Source organism: Octodon degus, unplaced genomic scaffold (genome assembly GCF_000260255.1).
Source record: "Octodon degus isolate 3935 unplaced genomic scaffold, OctDeg1.0 scaffold00236, whole genome shotgun sequence".
NCBI lineage: Eukaryota > Metazoa > Chordata > Mammalia > Rodentia > Octodontidae > Octodon > Octodon degus.
Genome location: NW_004524812.1, coordinates 1,363,997 through 1,371,211, shown reverse-complemented (window position 1 = coordinate 1,371,211; position 7,215 = coordinate 1,363,997). Strand labels below are relative to the sequence as shown.

General features: G+C 40.0%; 1 pseudogene; it reads left to right on the top strand.

Moving 5' to 3' along the window:
- The window catches only part of LOC101588335, a 17,239-nt pseudogene that overhangs the window by 8,838 nt on the left and 1,186 nt on the right, over positions 1 to 7,215 (top strand).

The following is a 7,215-nucleotide window of genomic DNA, read 5'->3' as shown; positions in this document are numbered from 1 at the left end:
CCATTTCTTTCAAGCTCTGGTTTAGTTCTGTTATTTCTTTGCTAAGTTTTTTCTGGTTGACCTATCTTTTGGGTGTAAGGAGGTGTTAAGGTCTCCTGTTAAGATTGTGGCATTGGATATTAGAGTTTTCATGTCTATTAAGATTTGCTTTATATAGTTGGTTGCTTTTGTGTTTGGTGCATACATATTTATGAATGTTACCTCTTCCTCTAGAATTTTCCCCCTAACTGGTATATCGCGGCCTTCTTTATTTCGCTTGATCATTGTTGGTTTGAAGTTGAGACTGTCTGAGAATAGGATTGGTACCCCTGCTCTTTTCTGAGGTGGTGGGGCATGTAGTATTGTGTTCCATTCTTTGACTTTCATCCTCTGAATGTCTGTATGAGTTAAATGTGTTTCTTGTAAGCAGCTTATTTTTGGATTTTGTTTCCTAATCCACTGTGCCAGTCTATTTCTCTTAATTGGTGAATTCAGTCCATTTACATTGATGGTTAAAATTGAGATGTATTAACTTATGATTGACGTGTTATTTACCTGTTGTAATTTACTCCTTTTTCTCCTGTGTTTAATTGCTTTCCATATTTAGTTGGTTGCTTCTCATCTCATTTGTGGAATTCTGATCATTTTGTTCCCCCTCTAGAACATCTTTCAGTAGCCTGTGTAGGTTTGGCTTTGTCATCATGAAATTCTTTAGCTGTTCTTTGTCATGAAAGTATTTCACTTCTCCATCAAACTTGCAAGAGGGATTTGCAGCATATAGTAATCTGGGCTGGAATTTGTTTTCATAGAGGACTTGAAGTACTCTGCTCCATGCTCTTCTTGCCTTCATAGTTTGTGAAGAGACTTTGGCCATATTTCTGATGGGTTTTCCTTTGAATGTGATCTGCTTCTTTTCTCTAGCGGCATTCAGTATATTTTTCTTGTGCTGAATTTCTGGGATCTTGACTATTATATGTCCCAGTGTGTTTTTCATTGGGTTGTGGTTCCTTTGCATTCTATATGCTTCAGTTACCTGAATGTCAGATTGTTTCCTCATATTTGCGAAGTTTTTTGCTATTACTTTTGCCCATATTTTTAAATGTCATTTGTATTGACTCCTTCTTTCTCATTGATGCCTATTAGTCTCACATTGTTCATCTTTGCATCATCTTGCAGGTGATGGATTATTTTTTTCTGCATCCTCGTTATTTTTAAGAGATCCTTTCTTACCTTTTCACTAGCTGCACCAGCATATTCTAGATCTGAAACTCTGTCTTCACTTTCACTTAAACGGTTTTGCGAGCTTGTGATTGAGAGTTTCATTTCCTCTATATCTGTTTGACTCTGCTTCATGCGATCTATTTCTTTCCTGTATTGCTCATTCAAGGAATCCGTCATTTTTCTAATCTCCATTTTTTATTAATGTCTTTTTGAGAAGCAGTTATAAATTCTTTTACTGCAGTGTTATTTTTCAGATTGGGTTTCCTCCCTATGTTTCTGTAGTTGATTCTTTACTTCATCTGCTATGAGTTCTGAGAATTCTTTTTTTATTGCAGAAAATAATTCCACTCTGAGTTCCTCTGTATCTTTCTGCTGTTGCTTATTTACTATTGACGCTGTTAATTCGTACACTTGAGCTGATGTTGTAGAAAAGAATTCATCTCTGAGTTCCTCTATGACTTTCTCTTGTTGCTTATTTACTATCGACACTATTAATTCATACATTTGAGCTGAGCTGGTGTCCTCTGCACTTCTTCTGGGTGGGCATTGGGTTTCCTCCATATGTTTCTGCATTTAATTCTTTACTGCAGATGCTATTAATTCAGGGATTTCTTTTTTCATTTCCAATCTGAGTTCCTCTATACCTTTCTGCAGCTGTTTCTTTATTTCATATAAGCCGTTGATTCATTGGTTTCAGCTGTGTGATTCCTAATTTGTTCTGTTAGTGTCCTCTGCACTTGTTATGGGTTAGCTTGTGTTCTGCGATTGCATTTTGCTCCTTTTCATTGTCATTTTTGTAGCACTGTCTTCTGACCTTTGTTGTAGATCTTTGTTGCAGTTATAACCTTAGCACCTACTGAAGTTCAGGTGAAGATCTACAAAGTTTGGATATATCCAGCTATGCCTGGCTTGCTTCTGGCTGCTGTGGTCAGCTCCTTCCTGCTGCTGCCCTTGAGGGTGAACCTCTTGTGCCCCTCTGGCAAGATTTTCTTTTCCTGGACTAGCTGGGTGGTTATGTCTCTTACACTCTGCAGGGATTGCAGGTGCAGGGTTTCACCCCAGGCCTGTATGCCAGGCTTGAACTAAGTCTGGAGGGGACAAGTTTGAGTGGGGGGGAGTGGTAGCCCTCCCACTCACTCACTGGACCTGAGATAGGACTGGATCTGGGGGTTCCCGGAAAGTGACAGAAATTCCTACTCTGTGGGCAGGGTGTGGTGGGGTACTATGGAGTGCTGGGGGGCATTTGAAGAGGGTGAAAGAGGGTCTCACCCATGCTGCACCTGGGCTGGGACCAGTATGTCACGCCAGCACAGGGTAGCCGGAAGCTCTCCCACACACTCACCAGGCCTGGGCTAAGACTGAATCTGGGGGTTCCTGGAACACGGCAGACATTCCTACTGAGCAGTCAGTGTAGGGGAGATGCTGCGGAGTGATGGGGGGTGTCCCAAGGTGGTGGATGATGGTCTCACCCATGCTTTTCCTTCGCTGGGTCCAGCAGGTACCGCAGGTGTAGGGTAGCTGGAAGCTCTCCCACACACTCACTGGGCCTGGGCTAGGACTGGGTCTTGGGGTTCCCGGAACACGGCACAAATTCCTACTCAGTGGGTGGGTTAGGGAGGCGCTTTGTAGTGGTGAGGGTATCCCAAGGGGGTGGAAGAGGGTCTCACCCACACTGCGCCTGGCTTGAACCAGTAGGTCCCGCCGGCGCGGGGTAGCCGGAAGCTCTCCCCCCATAAACTTGATAGTTCATGTTTATGGCATATAATTTTCACATTCTTTAGGATTACATAAGCATATCTTCAATCTATTTCTTCACCACCTTCTCTCACTCCACATCCTACTCCCTTGCACTCCTTGCCTTTTGCAAGAGATCCACTCCCTTGTCAACTTCCTTTTATTTTGCTTTTAGTGTGTAGTTTGTGTTACTCAGATGAGAGATTCAATACAGTATTCAAAATTGTATGTCTTATTTATTTCATCATTACATTTTCCAGGTGCATCCATTTTCTTAAAAATATCTCAAATTTGTTTTTCGTTATAGCCAACTAGTGTTCCATGGAAATTTATACTCTACATAGAAGACGTCAAAAACTCCACCAAAAGATTTCTAGATTTAATAACCAAATTTAGTAGCCTAGCTGGTATATAAAGTCAACACTCAAAAAATCAATAGCCTTCCTATACACAAACAACAAACACACTGAGGGAAAAATTAGTGAAAGAACACCCTCACTGTATGATCAGAAAAAAATGGAATAGTTAAGAATCAATCTAACAAAGAAAGGAAAAGATCTCTACATTGATAATTATAGTACACTGAAGAAGGAGACTGAAGATGGTATTACAAAATGAAAAGATAACCCTTGCTCATGATTAGGAAGAAGCAACTAGTTAAAATGGACATACTTCCCAAATTGCTATACAGATTTAGTGCAATCCCAATCAAGATACCATTTACATACCTCACAAAAGTAGAGAACATTTTCCTAAAATTCATTTGGAAGTAGAAGAGACTAAATAGCAAATGTAATTCTAGGCAACAAAGGCAAAGCAGAGGGACATCACAATCCCTGACTTGATACTATAAAACTACTGTGATAAGACAATGTGGTACTGGCAAAATAAATAAATAAATAGGCATAAGGATCAGTGGAACAGATTCAGAGATTGAGAAAAAAAAAACCCAAACACAGTGAGCCACCTTATCTTGGTGGCTCTTGGACAAAGGGGTCAAAAATGTTCACTGAAATAGAGATAGCCTATTTAATTAATTGTTTTGTTTTTCAAACCAATTTTGCACATTTATATCTGATAACCTAAACACCTAATTTGAAGATAACATGTGCAATACAGCAACCATTGTTGAATTCTTATCACTTTAGTGAAATTTTGTATCATTTCTTTTTCGTTTTCTTTTTCTTTTTTAAGACCAGGGTCTCTCTACACAGCCCAGACTCATAGTGATCCTCCTGATTTCTGCCTCCCTAGTGCTGGGATTACAGCTGCGCACCACCGAGCCCGGACTCCATTGCTGGTTTAGCATGCCTGGGGGCGGGGCCTGCACAGCATGCAGAGCCAGGGACCAAACCCTGGCCCCTGTGCTTACCTAAGCAAGCACTTAGTCCGCTGAGCTATACCGCTGGCCCTTGTATCATTTCTAATGCTTTTTTATTACTATTTTGTATTCTTTAGAAAAAAATAATGGTGCTGGAAAAATGAGCTTCGAAGCCACATGCTAAAGACTATAACTAGACCCACATTTTCTACTATGCACTAAACTAAAACCAAAAATATCACTGATCAAATATAAAACAGTAAATCTACTTTAAGAGAATAGGTAAAATATGTCAAGTGGGGCTGGGGAGATAGCTCAGTAGAATATGGGCTTGCCTGGCAAGCACTAGGTCCTGAGTTCAATTCCTGGTACCACAAAAAATAATGTCAAATCATAGGTATAGGCAAAATTTTGATGAACAAGCCCTGATGTCATGGGAAATACTACAAAGAATCAACAAATGAAATCTCATCCTATTAAAAAAAACTGCATAGCAAAAGAAATTAGCTACAGATTGAAAAGACAACCCAGAGATAGCGAAAATTTTTCAATGAGTAGTCCCTCAGACAAAGGACTGATATCTAACAAATATAGAGAATTGAAAAAAACCAGACCCCCCCTTAAAGATCCAATCCAAAAATGTGTATCTAAGATGAACATACATTTCTCAAAGGAAGAAATATAAACAGTAAATAAATATATGAAAAATGTTCAACATAGCTAGTCATTTGATAGGTGTAAATTAAAACAATTCTGAGATGCCATCTTATTCCAGAAAGAATGACAATGTATTTAGAAATCAACTAGTAACCAATGCTAATTGGGCTGTAGGGAAAAGGAACCCTTCTCCACTGTTGATAATTGTGTAGACTGGTGCAACCATTGTGGAAATCAGTGTGGACCTTATTCCTCATTAAACTTGGGTCAGAGGTCCCATTTGACCCAGCATAACTCCTTCTGGGTATCTCCTCAGAAGAATTAAAACATCAAACTATACCAATATAAGTATATTCATGTTTATAACAGCACAGTTTGTAATAGCTAAATATTGGAAGCAACCAAAATTCCCATCAACCACAGAATGAATAAAAAAGATGTGAGTTTTGTTTTAATAAATGGCATACTACTTAGCCATGAAGCAAGATAAAGCTGAAACAGGTCCCTCCAAATAGCTCAGCAGATTAAAGTGCTGGCAAGCAGGCTCAAGGGCCAGGGCTTCAATCCCCCCGGCTCTGCCATGCCAGCCCCGCCCCACGGGCATGCTAAAACAGCAATTGAGATTGGGCGTGGTAGTGCCTGTAATCCTAGCTCTTGGGAGGCTGTAAATAGGCGGATCACTAGGAGTCTGATCTAGTAGTGAGACCCTGAACACCCTGTAGACCCTTCCCTAAAATGCACACAAAAAAACCCAGCTGAGACATTCCTAGGTAAATGGATGTACCCTGAGACTCTTAAGTGAAAATGAATTGGACACACATGTAATTATTGCATTGTTTTTTTGCTGTGAGAAACCAAAAGCATAAATAAGGACCAAAGTTTATAAAATGTATTGTAAAATTGGAAGCAGTTGTTCAAAAGAAAGGGGGAACTCGGGAAGGGAAAGGGGAAGGGAAGGAATTGAAAAGAAAAAAAATATATAAAAATGGACAAAATAAAAGCAAAATTTTGTAAATGAGGAAGGGAAGAGGAGATGAAGGGAGGGGATTCAAAGATTTCCCTTTAAATCAGTTACAAGACAAAGGTATCTATTATCATCACTCAACTTTGGCATTATTATATCTCTTTATAATGCTTCCTAAAATCTCATACCCTCATGCTGTCCCCAGCTCAGGTAGTCTTTCACAACTGCCTTTAAACCATCCACTGTGATCTCAACCACTTTGCCATAAAAATCCCATCCCATGACAGCCAATTCCTGATTCAAAGATAAAAGCTCTTTCCAAACTACCAGTGGGCACTGAGTGCTCTGACTTCAGAGGCATACTAGGGCCTCAGTCACTCCCCTCAAAACCACCCCACAACAGTCGAAACTTATCACCCTAACCCAAACATTTATCCTGGCTTCCTCCCAGAGTTTTTACTCTCACCCATACTACAAAAGATCCAGTCACCTCCCTCAACTTCCTTTGTTTCCGTATCTCAGCCACTATAGCATCCCTTATCTGATGTTTGACCTTTCTTCTGGGCCCCATCTCCCCCACTCAACATTCCTTCCCTAGACAGATAGTCCCAATCACTTGAGGCCATTCAAGCCTTCCTACAAATGCACACTAGATCTCCTTCCTTGGCCTTTGCATGCTCTGTTCTCTTCCCTCATTGTTCCCCACCTGCAAATCCTGCTACCAACCCTGTTCCCTGCTGCTTTTCCATCCTTCCTTTCTTATTTAAAACTTTTTTTTGGCTTTTTTCCCCATAATTTTATTGAGAGACAAATAGCAATGAGGCAGTTTCAAACCAAATTGGTAGGACAGTTTCAGTAATTAACACATTGCATTTTCTCTTCCTAGTGGTTATTTGCTGTACAAGATGCAGACATGATATCCTATTTACAAACACTATTACAACAAATACCTCTATTCATTAAGAGAATGTAACTGTATATCTATCCTAACTATTTTGAATACATAGATACAAAATGGACATTCATTTATATATCCCCTTTTTTGTTTAGCTCTGTCATTTGAATATTATAGGTGTGTTAACTCAGCAAAATATTCTAAAAGAGTCCACTAGCCCATAATAGTATTGGGTCTTCCACTTGACTGGCATTGTCAGAAATTGTTCACCTGAGTCCCCTACAGCTCAACATAACAGCATGACTTTACTTCTTTTTTTTTTTTGTCTGTGGCTCTGAATGCCTTCAGGGCAGGTTTGGCTGGCTGGAGTTGTGGGGATTGAACCACAGCAACCTGAGCCTGACTGCTTTGTTGAAGCAGCCACTTAAAGAACTGAGCTAAGGG